We start from the raw sequence: 17,794 nt of genomic DNA, 5'->3' as shown, positions 1-17,794 counted from the left end.
CCACAGCTTGACCCTAGATAGCACATAATCTTTGATGCATCACTGTTCTCACAAAAGGAGAGGTCTCCAGAGGTCCACCACCAAAAACAAACAATCATGGTCTAGTCGTAGAGTGGCTAGAGCCCCATCTGTGGCAACTAGCGCCTGGGATTTGATGGTGAAGAGTAGTAGAAGGAGCTTCTCACTGCCCCCAGGGTAGCTGAAGTGACTGGATCAGGGGCTGGGGTGGAGCAGGGTGGTGGGAACCAGCTGGACCAGTAGGCATGGGGGTGGGGTGGGGGGAGAGCCCTGAGGTCGGATCATATATCCACACCACCATGTGTTCACTGACATTGGAAGGTGTGATGGAGATGCTGAGCCTGGATTCCTTCTCTGAGCCGGACTCTCCATGGAGGCTGAGGTGGTTTTGTATGGAGGTGCCTTCCAGCAAGCAGAGTACTTAGAGGCAAACCCTCTCTGGAAGAAAGCTTTCTCAAGTTAGGCTCAAAGTACCCTCGCAGATTATTACTATGAGCTCTTGAATAAAGATGACCAAACCCATGAGAAGCCAAGTTACTGTGCCTGAGAGTCACAGAAACAATGGATAACAATGAACAGTACATTCCAAGGACTGCAGATGATGGAGTGTCAGATATTCAATATAGACTAGTTATATAGGAAATGTTTAAAGAGTTAAACGTATAAAAATGCAGTGCTTCACAGAAATATAATTACAAAGAGCATATAATAGGAAATTATCAGGAACAAACAGATCTGAAATAAAAAAAACCAAATGTGGTGGTTGTACAATATTGTGAATGTACTAAATGCTACTGACTTCAAATGATTAATTTCCAGTTATATAAATGAAACCTCAAAAAAAAGGATCACCTCAAAATGAAAAATGTAATTGTTGAAATGAAAACTCAGTGGATAGGTTTAAAAAGCACAGTTCTGACAGACACAGTTGAAGAAAAAAGTAGTAAATGGAAAGATGTATTTGGAGAAATTATCCAGAATGCCACAAAGAGGAAAAGGAGATGGAGAATATGAGAAATTAAGAGAGAGAAGCTAGAATCAGATGGTCTGATAAATGTCTAATTAAAGGAGAGAAGAGAAAGAATGAAGGACAGGCAGTATCCAAAGAGATTCAAGTCACATCTATCATTAATAGTACAATAAGGAAAAAATGAACAATCCTTCATTTTAGTGGAAGATTTCAATGCATCTCTCTTGATTATTGATAAGTAGAAAAATATATATCAGCAATGGTATAATGAATGGAAACACAACACAGACTTTTTCTAATGGACCTATATAAAATTTGGCATCGAACAATTAGAAAACATTTTTTTCCCCAAGCATACATGGAACATTCATAAAAATTAATGATAAAATTTCCCTACATAGTTTAAAGTGTAAGAATTATAATAGACTCTCTGTTTACAAAACAATTCAATAGAAGTTTATAACAAAAGGACAATTTAAAACATTTTCTATATATTTGGAAAAAAAACCCAAAATCTGTCTCATGAATCAAGAAGAAAGCATCGCATAACTTTAAAAGTGATTAAACGCGCTGCCTTTGAGCCCTCGCCGCGCCTGCGCGTGGCGCCGGGGGGGACAGGCTGCAGCGCCAGAGCAGCACGCGCTTGCGCATAACTGGGGCCGTCTGCCCCCGCGGCGGCGGCTCTTTAAGCCGCGAGCTAGACTGCGGCCCTGGGCTGCCGGGACTGGGGGCTGGGGAAGACGTCGGGGGTCCTGCAGTCTCTGCTTATTCCTGTGCCTGTCCTGTGAGTCCGAGTGTCCTCTCCGTGGAAATCAGTGAGACGGGCAGGTTCATTCAACCGCGGCGTGGAGGGCGTCTGCAGGGAGGGGAGATGAGAATCCGGATGTGGCCTTGAACAGACGGAGTGAGGGCCGTAGTGCACTTGACACGAACTGGCTCCCGGTCTTGAGCTGCATGGGCTGAACTCGTCTGGCTGAGGGTGTATTCGCGGACTACTTAGAAAAACCGCGGTTTAGGGTCAACTGCTTATTTGGATATGCCCCAGATAGCTCGAACAGCTCACAAAGACAGGGTTCTGTGCATTGCGGGGCACAACATAGGCACCTAGCAGAAACTAACACATCATTGTAAAGCAATTATACTCCAATAAAGATGTAAAAATAAATAAATAAATAAATGCACAGTCACTCCTTCGTAAGCCACGTTCTAGGTGATAACGATCCCTCCTGGATTTAGGTGAAACGTGCATCATTTCTGAGTACAAGGCAGCACGTGTTGAAGGGCAGGTATGCACAAGTGCCATGTCTAGCCGCTTTGGTGCTTAATAACTGGAGGGGGGCCCCAAGTTAGCAGGGTTAGTAGGCAGTTGGTGTAAACCCTAGCTCAGGAGCAGGACTTTTAAAAATACGAATCGAGGATAATAGCGCCTACCTTATATCAGGGTGTGGTCTACTTTGGATGCTCTAACAGAACGGGTCCCCTGACCACCCAAGAAACTGAAGGTGCTACTGGCAGCTGAGGGCCCAGGTTTATTCTGTACCACAGTTTATTCTGTTCCTGTATCTAAACAGGATTAAGTAGAAATAACTTAGATGCTTATCTAGTATTTGACATGAGACATTTATTTTGTGAAACAGTGCAAGTGATTGTAAATCCCCACATACTATTTGATTAAGTGCAGTAGGCTACAGTCATGTGTAATCTCTTTACACAATCGTGCATCTAGTCCTTTGCCTTTAATTATTGCACAAAAATTTTAAGACCAGCAAAAAAGACATGCGTACTGATAGGAAAATTGGCCTACACAATGACAAGTCAGAACAGTACACTGACGGGAATGGCCCAATAATTTAAGTCAAATGTTTTAATGGTGCAATTAAAGTAATCAAATAAGGGTTCAAATATGTTTTTTCAATATATTAATTTCTTTAAAGTCCTGTTCAGGCAAGGTGCTGTTGATGTTTAAAAAAACACTATTAGCTTTGTCCACAGATGTAAGTTGTCAAAAGTTACCCAAGGTAAGTTTGATGTTGAATGCAGCTTTCAACAATTAAAGAATTGTATTGAGTGTACTTCTCAAAGCAAATTATACAGTTTGAGAGAGCCCCGAAACCTGTAAACTAAATGTTCTTACACAAATGCACAAAATAAAGTTGGCAATGTTAGATGTCACGTTAAAAAAAAGTAATTAAAACTGAATGATAATGGAAATACTACATATAAAAACTTGTAGGATACAACAAAAACGTTTCAAGGGAAATTTATGGTTTTATATTCTTATATTAGAAAAGAAAAAAGGCTGATGAACATTAATATAAGTATCCAAACTAAGTGGTTGAGAAAAGAACAACAGAATAAGCCCAAAGAAAGCAGAAGGAAGGACATAGTAAAAATATAAGCAGAAATCAGTGGAACAGAAAACACTGATGCAGTAGAAAGACTCAACAAAAGTTAAAGTTGGTTTTTCAAGAAGATAAACGAATAGGCAAATCTCTGGTGTAATTAGGAGACAGAGGGAGGAAGGGAGAGAGAGAAGGAGAGAAAAAGACATATATAATTAACAGTATGAGTGAAAAGAGGATATAACTACAGATACAACAATGTTTAATAAAATAATATCAACAAATAATACCATCTATGAATTTGAGGTTAGATAAAATGGACAAATCCCTAGAAGATATGTCACTTACCAAAATTCCGAATAGTCCTATAACATTAAAACAAGTTTTATAGGCTTTTACAAGAGAGTTCTTTCAAAAATTTTTAAAAATTTTAATTAAACTTTTTTTCCTTTTAAAAATTGAAATATGATTGACATACGATATTATGTTAGTTTCAGGTGTACTACATAGTGATTCAACATTTGCATACATTATGAAATGATCACCACGATAGGTCTGGTAACCATCTGTCCCCATACAAAGTATTATTGACTGTATTCCTTATGCTGTATATTGTATCCCTGTGCCTTATTTATTTTATAACTGGAGGTTTGTACCTGTTAATCCCCTTCACCTATTTTTCCACCTCCACCTACTGCCCCTCTGGCAACCACCCATTTGTTCTCTGTATCCGTGAGTCAGTTTTAATTTTGTTTTGTTTTGTTGTTTAGATTCCACGTATAAGTAAAAGCATACAGTATTTGTAAGAGTTCTATCAAGAAAAACAAATATCGTATAATATCGCTTATATGTGGAATCTAGAAAAATGATACAGATGAACTTATTTGCAAAGCAGAAATAGAGACACAGATATAGAGAACAAACGTATGGATACCAAGGGGAGAAGGGGAGTGGGATGAATTGGCAGACTGGGATTGACATATATACACTACTATGTATAAAATAGATAACTGGGGCTTCCCTGGTGGCGCAGTGGTTAAGAATCTGCCTGCCAAGGCAGGGGACATGGGTTCAATCCCTGGTCTGGGAAGATCCCACATGCCGCTGAGCAACTAAGCCCATGCGCTACAACTACTGAACCCACACGCCACAACTACTGAGCCCACGTACCACAACTACTGAAGCCTGTGTGCCTAGAGCCCGTGCTCCGCAGCAAGAGAAGCCACTACAATGAGAAGCCCGTGCACCGCAACGAAGAGTAGACCCCGCTCGCACAACTAGAGAAAGCCCGTGCACAGCAACAAAGACCCAACACAGCCAAAAATAAATAAATAAATAAATTAATTAATTTAAAAAAAATGCTCTGTCTTGATTGCTGTATGACTGCATGTGTTTTCAGAATTTATAGACTGTAGTACCTAAAAAGAATGAATGTAAATTATACCTCAATAAATCTGACTTAAAAAAAATAAGAATATTTCTTCACCAAAGAAAGGGCAATACACCCATGTTTATAGCAGCATTATTCACAGTAGCCAAAGGGTGGAAATAACTCAGTGTCCATCAATGGATGAATAGATAAATAAAATGTGGTCTATCCATACAGTGGAATATTATTCAGATTTAAAGGAGAAGGGAATTCTAACACATGCTACAACATGGATGAACCTTGAAGACATTATGCTAAGTGTAATAAGGCAGTCACAAAAGGACAAATATTATATGATTCTAATTTATATGAGGTTCCTAGGATAGTCAAATTCATAGAGATAGAAAGTAGAACAGTGCTTGCCAGGGACTGGAGGGAGAAGAGAATGGGGAGTTAGTGTTTAATGGGTACAGAGTTCCAGTTTGGGAAGATTGAAAAGTTCTGGAGATAGATGATGGTGGTGATTGCAGATATGAATATATTTAATGTCACTGATCTATACACTTAAAAATGATAAATTTCATGTTGTGTATATTTTATAACAGTTAAAATTAAAAAAAAATCACATGCAAAAAAGAGAAGGAAAACCCCACACTCGGAGCAGGCATGCATAATACATAGATCCATCAAAAGACTCATATCCAGAGTATATAAAGAACTCCTACAAACAAAAAGACAAGCCAATTTAAAAATTGGCAAAGGACTTGAACAGGCATTTTCTATATCCAAGTGGCCAATATACATATTAGAAGACATTCATGATCATTAGTCATCAGGGAAATACAAATTAAAACCACAATGAGATATCACTACATCCCGCTCCCCCAAATGGCTAAAATTTTTAAAACTGAGATTACCACTGTTGGTCAAGATTGGAGCCACTGAAATCTCGTACCTTCCTGGAAGAATGTACATTGGTACAACTACTTTGGAAAACTGTTTGGAAATAGTTATTAAAGCTAAGTATATAGCTTTATGTAATTCAGCAATCTCACTACTGGGTAAATATCCAAGAGAAATGAGTGCATATGTCATCCAAAAGACATAAACAGAAATATTCATAGCATATTTATTCATAATAACAAAAATTGGAAACAACTCATCAACAGTAGAATGAATGAATAAATTGTGGAATATTCAGACAATGGAATACTATTCAGTGATTAAAAAAATAACAAATAACTGCTATACACAACAATGTGAGTGAATCTCATGTATATAAGGATGAGTGAAAGAACCCAGATACAAAAAACTACATACTGTATGATTCCATTTATATGAAGTTCAAAAACGGGCAACAAGTGCTCAATGGATTGGAAAAATTAATATTGTTAAAATGTCCATACTACCCAAAGCAATCTACAGATTCAGTGCAATCCCTATCAAAATTCCAATGGCATTTTTCACAGAACTAGCACAAACAATCTTTTTTTTTTTTTACATCTTTATTGGAGTATAATTGCTTTACAATAGTGTGTTAATTTCTGCTTTATAACAAAGTGAATCAGTTATACATATACATATGTTCCCATATCCCTTCCCTCTTGCGTCTCCCTCCCTCCCACCCTCCCTATCCCACCCCTCCAGGCGGTCACAAAGCACCGAGCTGATCTCCCTGTGCTATGCAGCTGCTTCCCACTAGCTATCTACCTTACATTTGGTAGTGTATACATGTCCATGCCTCTCTCTCGCTTTGTCACAGCTTACCCTTCCCACTCCCCATATCCTCAAGTCCATTCTCTAGTAGGTCTGTGTCTTTATTCCTGTCTTACCCCTAGGTTCTTCATGACATTTTTTTTCTTAAATTCCATATATATGTGTTAGCATATGGTATTTGTCTTTCTCTTTCTGACTTACTTCACTCTGTATGACAGACTCTAGGTCTATCCACCTCATTACAAATAGCTCAATTTCGTTTCTTTTTATGGCTGAGTAATATTCCATTGTATATATGTGCCACATCTTCTTTATTCATTCATCCGATAATGGACACTTAGGTTGTTTCCATCTCTGGGCTATTGTAAATAGAGCTGCAATGAACATTTTGGTACATGACTCTTTTTGAATTATGGTTTTCTCAAGATATATGCCCAGTAGTGGGATTGCTGGGTCATATGGCAGTTCTATTTGTGGTTTCTTAAGGAACCTCCATACTGTTCTCCATAGTGGCTGTACCAATTCACATTCCCACCAGCAGTGCAAGAGTGTTCCCTTTTCTCCACACCCTCTCCAGCATTTATTGTCTCCAGATTTCTTGATGATGGCCGTTGTGACCGGAGCACAAACAATCTTAAAATTTGTATGGAACCACAAAATTCCCAAATAGCTAAAGCAATCTTAAGAAAGAGGACCAAAGCTGGAAGACATCACACTCTCTAGTTTCAAACTATATTACAAAGTCATAGTATGGTATTGGCATAAAAACAGACAGATAGGGGCTTCCCTGGTGGCATAGTGGTTGAGAGTCCGCCTGCCGATGCAGGGGACATGGGTTCGTGCCCCGGTTCGGGAAGATCCCACATGCTGCAGAACGGCTGGGCCCGTGAGCCATGGCCGCTGAGCCTGCGTGTCCGGAGCCTGTGCTCTGCAACGGGAGAGGACGGAACAGTGAGAGGCCCGCATACCGCAAAAAAAAACAAAAACCCCAAACAGACAGATAGATCAGTGGGATACAATAGAGAGCCCAGAAATAAACCCATACATATGGCCAACTAATTTACAACAGAAGAGCCAAGAATATACAATGGGGAAAGAACAGTCTCTTCAATAAATGATGTTGGGAAAACTGGACAGCCACGTGCAAAAGAATGAAACTGGACCACTATCTTACAGCATACACAGAAATGAACTCAAAATGGACTATAGACTTGAACATAAGACCTGAAACCGTAAAGCTCCTAGAAGAAAACATAGGCAGTAAGCTTTTTTACAGAGGTCTTGGTGATGATTTTTTGAATCTGATTCAAAAGCAAAGGCAACAAAAGCAAAAATCAAGTGGGACATCACACTGAAGGCAACCTACTGAATGAAAGAAAATATTTGCCGATCATATATCTGACAAGGCGTTCATATCCAAAATAGGTAAAGAACTCATACAACTCAATAGCAAAAAACCCAAACAATCCAATTAAAAAATAGGCAGAAGATCTGAATAGACATTTTTGCAAAGAACACATATGGATGGCTAACAGGTATATGAAAATATGCTCAACATCACTAATCATCCGGGAAATGAAAATCAAAACCACAATATCACCTCACACCTGTCAGAATGGCTATTATCAAAAAGAACAAATAATAAGTATTAGTCAGGATGTGGAGAAAAGGGAACCCTTGGGCACTTTTGGTGGGAATGTAAATTGGTGTAGTCACTATGGAAACAGTATGGCATTTCCTCAAAAAATTAAAAATAGAACTACCATATGATCCAACAATTTACTTCTGGGTATTTATCTGAAGAAAATGAAAACACTAACTTGAAAAGACATCCACACCCTCACGTTCATTGCAGCATTATTTACAATAGCCAAGATATAGAAACAACCTAAGTGTCCCCTGACGGATGGATGAATGGGTAAAGAAAATGAGGTATGGGGCCTCCCTGGTGGCGCAGTGGTTGAGAGTCCGCCTGCCGATGCAGGGGATACGGGTTCGTGCCCCGGTCTGGGAGGATCCCATATGCCGCGGAGCGGCTGGGCCCGTGAGCCATGGCTGCTGAGCCTGCGCATCCAGAGCCTGAGCTCCGCAACGGGAGAGGCCACAACAGTGAAAGGCCCGCATACCACAAAAAAAAAAAAAAAAAAAAAAAAAAAGAAAATGAGGTATGTATGTATGTATGTATGTATGTATGTATGTATGTATGTATCTATCATCTATCTATCTAGTGTACACACACACTGTAATATTACTTAGCCATAAAAAAGAATGAAATCTTGCTATCATGACAACATGGATGGACCTTGAGAGCATTATGCTAAGTGAAATAGGTCAGAGGTGGGTCTACCCCCTTCCCCTAGGCACAGAAGCTGGACCATAAAATGAAGTCAATTCCAGGGACTGGGTCAGTATACTCTCAAGACACATGGGAGATCCTGGGTGGGTGGAGATGGTGGGATGCAGGTGGGATGCAGGAAAGAGTCAGGGAAAGGCAACGTCCAGGTCACCAAGAGAAGAAGAAATGGGCCAGTGGTGCCAAGGCCAAGAGGCTGGGACAGTTCCTGGTCTGGCAACCCGGAGGTTACTGGTGAGCTTAGCAGGGGCAGTTTTAGAATATCAGTGGGGGCAGAAGACTGCAAAGTGGGAGCAAGTAAATGGAAGCTGTGAACAGGTCACTTCCTGGAGAGGTTAGGTTAGGAAGGAGAGCTGGGTGGTAGGGACAGCAGTGACAAAGGAGAGGGAAGACCTGCATCCTCCGCCTGGTGCCCTGACAGGCCCATAATTAACACTGAATGAATGAATGAATGAATAAATAAACATACAAAGGTCTAATGGTGAAGGAAAGGAGCCAGTGGAAAATATTAAAGATGGGGCAGAAATTTAAATTTAAAGTGAGCCAAAGGCAGAATTTCAGAAGACAAACTGTGGAGGTTACAGTCTTGTCTAGTGTGTGGGTCTCCATCAAGAGCCTTCGAGGCACAGGATGGAGTCCCTGCTGTGGGTACAGCCTAGGCTGGGTGGTCCCTGACGGAGCTGGACTGAGCTGTAGTCAAGGAGGAGGCCAAGGCAGAGAGCCTTGAGAGGTAGAGGCAGGTGTGAAGGGTTCAGTGCAGCCAAACAAGGGGATGAAGGCAGAAGCTGGGGGGCACTGGCAGCAAATCTGGAGGTGCAGGTTGAGGCGAGAGGTTCAGACTTAGAAAACAAAGAGCAAGAGGGTCCTGGAGGCCTGAGGTTGTGTGGGTGCCGGCTGGGAGCTGGGTGATGGCTTAATGGAGGAATATCTTCCCTGAGATAGTTCCCTGCAGTACTGTCCTGCTTCCTTGCCTGGAACTTCCTGTGGTTACAGTGACTTCTGCTAAAACCAGGGATTGATAAGCCATGGCACTTGTGCCATCTGGAAGGGGCTTGGGGATACAAATTGTATCCCTCTCCCTTCCCCTCCACCACCAGAGATTACACCAGCCACTGAGAAGGTAATTTCATATCTTCTTAATCTGCACAAGCACCCTATAATGTATTGTGCAAATTGGGACACTTTTGAAAGTGACAGGGGATGCTATTAATAATTATGCCAGACGGACAAGCATAAGCTGGGACTGTCTCAGGAAAACTGCGATGTATAGTTTCCTACCTATAGGGAATCTGATATCAGATTCTCTGATACAAGCTAAATTTGAAGATGTAGCTTAGATCTCTAGTTTAGATGCGGCCCCTTCTCTCCCCACAAATCTAAACCTTGGGAGTGGCATGCCATGGAGCTCTGACAGGCCAACAGAGCAGACCTGGAGTGTCCCTCCCTCTGGGTCAGCATATGGAATGGGCCTGCAGGCCTGCCTCACGTGGGCAGATGAGGTACAGGGAATGGCGGGCGTTCTCATGGGTTACGGTAGGGTGGGGCTGTGCTCAGGTGTGTGAACCCCATGCAAACAAAAAGTACAGGAGAGCCTTCCTGGCCAGAGCTCAGGGAGTGCTCAAGGACGTGGGGAAGGGGCAAGAGGGCACGCCACACCTGCTTCAGTGGCCCACTCTCCAACAAAACATGGCCCCATGGCATCAAACGCCAGTGCATCTTATTAGCTACAGAGGAGCGAGGTGGCAGGTTTTTCTGCTGCATTGGCCTCCTTAGGGAATAAAATCAGGACTCCTGACCTCCATGAGAGGTGATGGAAAGCAGTGGAGAAGTTCTTTTTCCAACACAATCCAGCGTGTGGTCCATCTCCGTCCAGCTGCTGTGTGTGTGAGTCACTATTTAAGATTTCTCCCACCACCTTGCAAAACTTGGCCTCAGAAAACAGACCTTCACCTCAGGCATCACAGGTTGAAAGGAAGAGTCTAGGGTCACAATTCTTAAACAATCCAAAAAATGAAAACTATGGAAGGATGTAGAGAAATTGGAACCCTTGTACGCTGTTGGTGGGAATGCAAAATGGTGCAGCTGCTATGGAAAACAGCATGGCAGTTCCACAAAAAATTCCAAATAGATCTACCATGTGATCCAGCAATCACACTTCTGGGTATTTATCCAAAAGAACTGAAATCAGGATCTCAAAGAGATATTCGCACCCCTTGTACATTACAGCACTATTTACAATAGCCAAGATGTAGAAACAATGTAAATGTCTATCAACCAATGAATGGATAAACAAAATGTGGTCTATACATACAATGGAATATTATTCAGCCATAAAAGAGAAGGAAATTCTGCAATATGTGACAACATGGATGAACCTTGAGGACATTATGCTAAGTGAAATAAACCAGTCACAAAAAGACAAATACTGTATGATTCCACTTATGTATCTAAAATATTCAAACTCATAGAAACACAGTAAAATGGTGGTTGCCAGGGGCTGGAGGGGAAGGGGGAAAAGAGGAGTTACTAATCAATGGGCATAAAGTTTCAGTTTTGCAAGATGAATAAGTTCGAGAGATCTGCTGTACAACTCATGCATGTATAGTTAACTTTACTGTACACTTAAAATTTGTTAAGAGGGTAGACCTCATGCTAAGTGTTCTTGCCACAAAAAAATAAAATTTAAAAAATTACGCAAAGAAAAAAAAAAAAGACTAGGGCTTCCCTGGTGGCTCAGTGGTTGAGAGTCCGCCTGCCTATGCAGGGAACACGGGTTCGTGCCCTGGTCCGGGAAGATCCCACATGCCGCGGAGCGGCTAGGCCCGTGAGCCATGGCCGCTGAGCCTGCGTGTCCGGAGCCTGTGCTCCGCAACGGGAGAAGCCACAACAGTGAGAGGCCCGCGTACCGCAAAAAAAAAAAAGAAAAAAAGACTGGAAGGAAATATACAAAAAATGCTAACAGTGATTACTCTGATTTGTAGGGCTTTGGGTGATTTAAAATATCTATACTTTTTAGGATAGTTTTTGAATTTTAAACAAATGAGTATTATTTTTATACTGGAAAAATAAAAAAATCCTGAATTGTTACCCTTTGACTAGTCTTAGCTCCTTTATTTGTTTGTTTATTCATTATTACTGTTTTTAACTGAAGTATAATTGACCTACAACACTATGTTAGTTCCAGGTGTACAACATAGAGATTCTATATTTCTATACATTAGAAAATGATCACCACAATAAGTCTAGTTATCATCTGACACATACAAAGTTACTATATTATTGACTATATTCCCCATGCTGTGCATTTCATCCCCATGACTCATTTATTTTGTAACTGGGAATTTGTACCTCTTAATTTCCCTCACCTATTTCTCTCCTCCTCCACCCCTGCCCCTCGGGCAACCACCTGTTTCTTTTCTGTATCTATGAGTCTCTTTATGTTTTGTTATGTTTGTTCATTTGTTTTGTTTTTTAGATTCCTCATGTAAATGAAATCAATGGTATCTGTCTTTCTCTGACTTATTTCACTTAGCATAACATCCTTCAGGTCCATCCATCTTGTTGCAAATGGCAAGATTTCATTTCTTTTTTTATGGCTGAGTAATATTCCACTGTACATATATACCACACATTCTTTACCCATTTTTCTATTGAAGGACACTTAGGTTGCTTCCATACATTGGATATTATAAATAATGCTGCAGTGAACATAGGAGTGCATATATCTTTTCGGGTTAGTGTTTTTGTTTTTATTGGAAAGATACCCAGAAGTGGAAGCGCTTGATTGTTTGGTAGTCTTATTTTTAACTTTTTGAGGAAACTCCATACTGTTTTCCATAGTGGCTGCACCAATTTACATTCCCATCAGCAGTGTACGTTACCACCATATCCTTACCACTTGTTATTTGTTGTCTTTTTGACATTGTTTTTTTAATTGAAATATAGTTGATTTACAATGTTATATTAGTTTCAGGTGTATGTATAGTGACTCAATATTTTTATAGATCATACTCCACTGAAAGTTATTATAAAATAATGGCTGTATTTCCTTGTGCTGTGCAATATATCCTTGTTGCTTATTTATTTTATACACAGTGGTTTGTAGCTCTTAATCCCATACCCCTATCTTGCCCCTTCCCCTTCCTGCTCCCCTGGTAACACTAGTTTGTTCTCTGTATCTGTGAGTCTGTTTCTATTTTGTTATATTCATTGGTTTGTTTTATTTTTTAGATTCCACATATAAGTGATAATATACAGTATTTGTCTTTCTTTATCTCACTTATTTCACTGAGCATAATACCCTCCATGTCCATCCACATTGTTGCAAATGGCAGAATTTCATTCTTTCTTATGGCCAAGTAATATTCCATTTATATATATATATATATATATATATATATATATATATCACTTCTTTATCCACTTGTCTGTTGATGGACATTTGGTTGCTTCCATATCTTGGCAATTGTAAACAATGCTGCTATGAGCAATGGGGTTCATGTATGTTTTCCAATTAGTGTTTTCACTTTTGGGGGTTATGTACCCAGGAGTGGAATTGCTGGATCATATGGTAGTTCATATTTTTAGCTTTTTGAGGAAACTCCATTACTGTTTTCCACAGTGGTTTCACCAATTTACATTCCCATCAACAGTGTACAAGTGTTCCCTTTTCTCCATGTCCTCGCTAACATTTGTTATTTGTAGACTTTTTAATGTTAGCCATCCTGACAGGTGTGAGGTGATATCTCATTGTGGTTTTGACTTGCATTTCTCTAATAATTAGCGATATCAAGCATCTTTTCATGTGCCTGTTAGCCATCTGTATGTCTTTGGAAAAATGTCCATTCAAGTCTTCTACTCATTTTTTGAATTGTTTGGTTTTTTTTGATACTGAGTTGTATGAACTATTTATGTATGTTGGATATTAGACCCTTATTGGCTATGTCATTTTCAAGTATTTTCTCCCATTCTTTAGGCTGTCTTTCCATTTTGTCAGTGGTTTCCTTTGCTGTGCAAAAGCTTTTAAATTTAATTAGATCCCATTTGTGTATTTTTACTTTTATTTCTTTTGCCTTAGGAGAGAGATCCAAAAAAATATTGCTATGATTTATGTCAAAGAGTGTTCTGCCTATGTTCTCTTCTAGGAGTTTTATGGTTTCAGATCTTACATTTAGGTCTTTAATCCATTTTGGGTTTATTTTTGTATATGGTGCGAAAAAATGTTCTAATCTCATTCTTTTACATTTAGCTGTCCAGTTTTCCCAGCACCACTATTGAAGAGACTGTCCTTTCTCTATTGTATATCCTTGTCTCATTTGTTGTAGATTAATTGGCCATAGGCAAGTGGGTTTATTTCTAGGCTCTCTATTCTGTTCCAGTCTCGTTGTGGTTTTGATTTGCATTCCCCTGATGATTAGTGGTATTGAACATCTTTTCATTTACCTGTTGCCATCTACGTGTCTTCTTTGGGAAAATGTCTGTTCGGGTCCTCTGCCCATTTTTTAATTGGGTTGGTTTTTTTGTTGTTGTCGTTGTTTGTTTTTTTTGACATTGAGTTGTGTGAGTTCTTTGTATATCTTTATATATTTGAGATATGAAACCTTTATCAGATATACCTGTTGCAAATATCTTCTCCCTTTCAGTAAGCTGTCTTTTTGTTTTGTTGATAGTTTCCTTCACTGTGCAAAATCTTTTTAGTTTGATTAGGTCACATTTGTTTATTTTCGCTTTGGTTTCCCTTGCCTGAGGTGACATATCCAAAAAATATTACTAAGATCAATGTCAAAGAGTGTACTCCCTTTGTGTTCTTCTAGGAGTTTTATGGTTTCAGGCCTTACATTTAAGTCTTTAATCCATTTTGAGGTTGTTTTTGAATATGGTATGAGAAAGTAATCTAGTTTGATTCTTTTGAATATAGCTGTTCAGTTTTCTCAATACCGGATGCTGTCTTTTCTCCATTGTACATTCTTACCTCCTTTGTCATAGATTAATTGACCATATAATTGTGGGTTTATTTCTGGGCTCTCTATTCTGTTCCATTGATCTATGTGTCTGTTTTGTGCTCATACCATACTGTTTTGATTACTATGACTTTGTAATATAGTTTTAAATCAGGGCATGTGATACCACCACCTTTGTTCTTTCTCAAGATGGTTTTGGCTATTTGGGGTCTTTTGTGTTTCCATACAAATTTTAGAATTATTTGTTCTAGTTCTGTGAAAAATACCATTGGTTTTTGATAGGGATTCCATTGAATCTGTAGATTGTCTTTCTCTGTCTGACTTATTTCACTTAAGCGTGATACCCTCCAGGTCCATCCATGTTGTTACAAATGGCAAGGTTTCATTCTTTTCTATGGCTGAGTCTCTGTTTTAAAGGCAATTTTGTCTGATGTAAGTATTGCCACTCCAGATTTCTTTTTGTTTCCATTTACTTGGAATACCTTTTCCCCATCTCCTTACTTTCAGTCTGTGTGTGCCATTAGATTTGAAGCGAGTCTCTTGTAGGCAACATATATATGGGTCTTCATTCTGCTTTTGCTCTCTTCCTTTGTGTTTGATTCCTTTCTCCTTTTTTGGTGTGTGTATCTATTATAGATATTCATGGTTTGTGGTTACCATGAGGTTTATAACTAACTAACTATTTTAAGTTGATGATCTCTTAAGTTATAACACATTCTAACAAGCCTGTATTTTATCCCCCTCCACATTTAATATTTTTGACATCATATTTCACAATGAGATATTTCCTTTTATAATTTTCATATCTCTAGTTTTGGCCTTTTCTTTTCCACTTTGAAAATTCCCTTTAACATTTCTTGTAAAGCCTGTTTAGTTGTGCTGAACTCTTAGCTTTTGCTTGTCTGTAAAACTCTTTATCTCTCCTTCAAATCTGAATTATAGCCTTGCTGGGTAGACTATTCTTGGTGCTTCCCTTTTATCACTTTAAATATATCATGCCACTCCCTTCTGGCCTGCAAAGTTTCTGCTGAAAAGCCAACTGAGAGTCTTATGTGAATTCCCCTCTATGTAACTAGTTGCTTTTTCCTTGCTGCTTTTAAGATTCTCTCATTATCTTTAATTTTGCCATTTTAATTACAATGTGTCTTGGTATTTTTCTCTTTGGGTTCATCTTATTTGGGACTCTCTGTAATTCCTGGACTGGATATCTGTTTCCATTCTAGGTTAGGAAAATTTTCAGCTATTATTTTTTCAAGTAAATTCTCTGATGCTTTTGCCCTCTCTTCTCCTTCTGGGACCCCTATAATGCAAATGTTAGTACCCTTGATGTTGTCGCAGAGGTCTCTTAAACTATCCTTATTGAAAAAAAAACTCTAGGGACTTCCCTGGTGGAGTAGTGGTTAAGAATCCTCCTGCCAATGCAGGGGACACAGGTTCGAGCCCTGCTTCAGGAAGATCCCACATGCTGCAGAGCAACTAAGCCCCTGCGCCACAACTACTGAGCCTGCGCTCTAGAGCCCTCAAGCTACATCTACTGAGCTGGCACACCACAACTACTGAAGCCCGTGAGCCTAGATCCTGTGCTACGCAACAAGAGAAGCCACCACAATGAGAAGGCCACACACTACAACAAAGAGTAGCTCCCACTCGCCACAACTAGAGAAAGACCATGCACAGCAATGAAGACCCAACACAGCCAAAAAAAACCCCCCAACCCGCCCCCCCAAAAAAACTCTAGGGACTTCCCTGGTGGTCCAATGGTTAAGACTCCACACTTCCACTGCAGGGGGTGTGGGTTTGATCCCTGGTTGGGGTACTAAGATCCCACATGCTATGTGGTGCAGCCCCCAATAAATAAATAAATAAATAAAAATGTAAAAACTCTTTTTCCTTTTTTCCGTTCAGCTTGGGTGATTTCCACTGCTCTGTCTTCCAGTTCACTGATCTGTTCCTCTGTATCATATAACCTACTGTTGATTCCTTCTAGTGTATTTTTTCTTTCAGTTATTGCATTTTTCAGCTCTGTTTGGCTCTTCTTTATATTTTCTAACTTTTTGTTAGAAGCTTCTAACTTCTCACTCTGTTCATCCATTCTTCTCCCAAGTTCTCTGAGCATCTTTATGATCATTACCTTGAACTCTTTATTGGGTAGATCACTTATCTCCACTTTGCTTAGTTCTTTTTCTGGGGTTTTATCTTGCTCCCCTATTTGGAACATATACCTCTGTTGCCTTATTTTGCCTAATTCTCTGTTTTTATTTCTATGTATTAGGTAGGTTGGTTACGTTTCCTGATCTTGAAGTGGCCTTATGTAGGAGATGTCCTGTGGGGGTTGGCAGGACACTACCCCCTGGTCATCAGAGTTAAATACTCTAGGGGTGCCCTGCATGTGAGTTACATTGGCCCTTCTGTCACTGGGGATGTGACTGCTGTGGGTGCACTGGTAGGTGGGACCTGCCCTGGCCCAGTTGGCTGCCAGGCTCTGCCTTACGCAGAGGCTGCTTGCTGGGGGCAGGGCTGGTCCTGGCGTGGCTGGCAGGGGCCGAGGGGGTTCCAGAGCTCGTGCAGGCTCACTGGTGTGTGGGGCTGGGTCACCGTGGGTCTGGCTTCTTGGCCTGGTGGAGGTGGCTGACCAGTTAGTGGACAGGTAAACCCCTGGGGATAATGGGCTAGAGGGAGGAGTCCAAAATGGAGCTTGCTAGCACCACAGTTCTCATGATAGAAAGAGCTCCCCAAATGGCTGCTGCCAGCATCTATGTCCCCAGGGTGGGCTCCAGTTACCTCCCGCCTCTCTGGAAGGCTCTCCAAGATAAGCTAGTAGGTGTGACCCAGGCTCTTTTCAAATTACTGCCTCTGTGCTGAGTCTCCGAGCATGTGGGATTTTGTGTGCTCCTTTAAGAGCAGAGTCTCTTTCCTACAGTCCGCCAGCCCTCCCATGTACAAGACGCACTGGCTTTCAAAGCCAGATGTTCTGGGGACTCATCTTCCCAATGCAAGACCCCCTGGCTGGGGAGTCCAATACGGGTCTCAGACCCTTCACTCCTTGGGGAGAACCTCTGCAATTGT

Source organism: Hyperoodon ampullatus (assembly GCF_949752795.1).
Source record: "Hyperoodon ampullatus genome assembly, chromosome: 7".
NCBI lineage: Eukaryota > Metazoa > Chordata > Mammalia > Artiodactyla > Ziphiidae > Hyperoodon > Hyperoodon ampullatus.
This window is presented reverse-complemented; position numbering follows the sequence as displayed.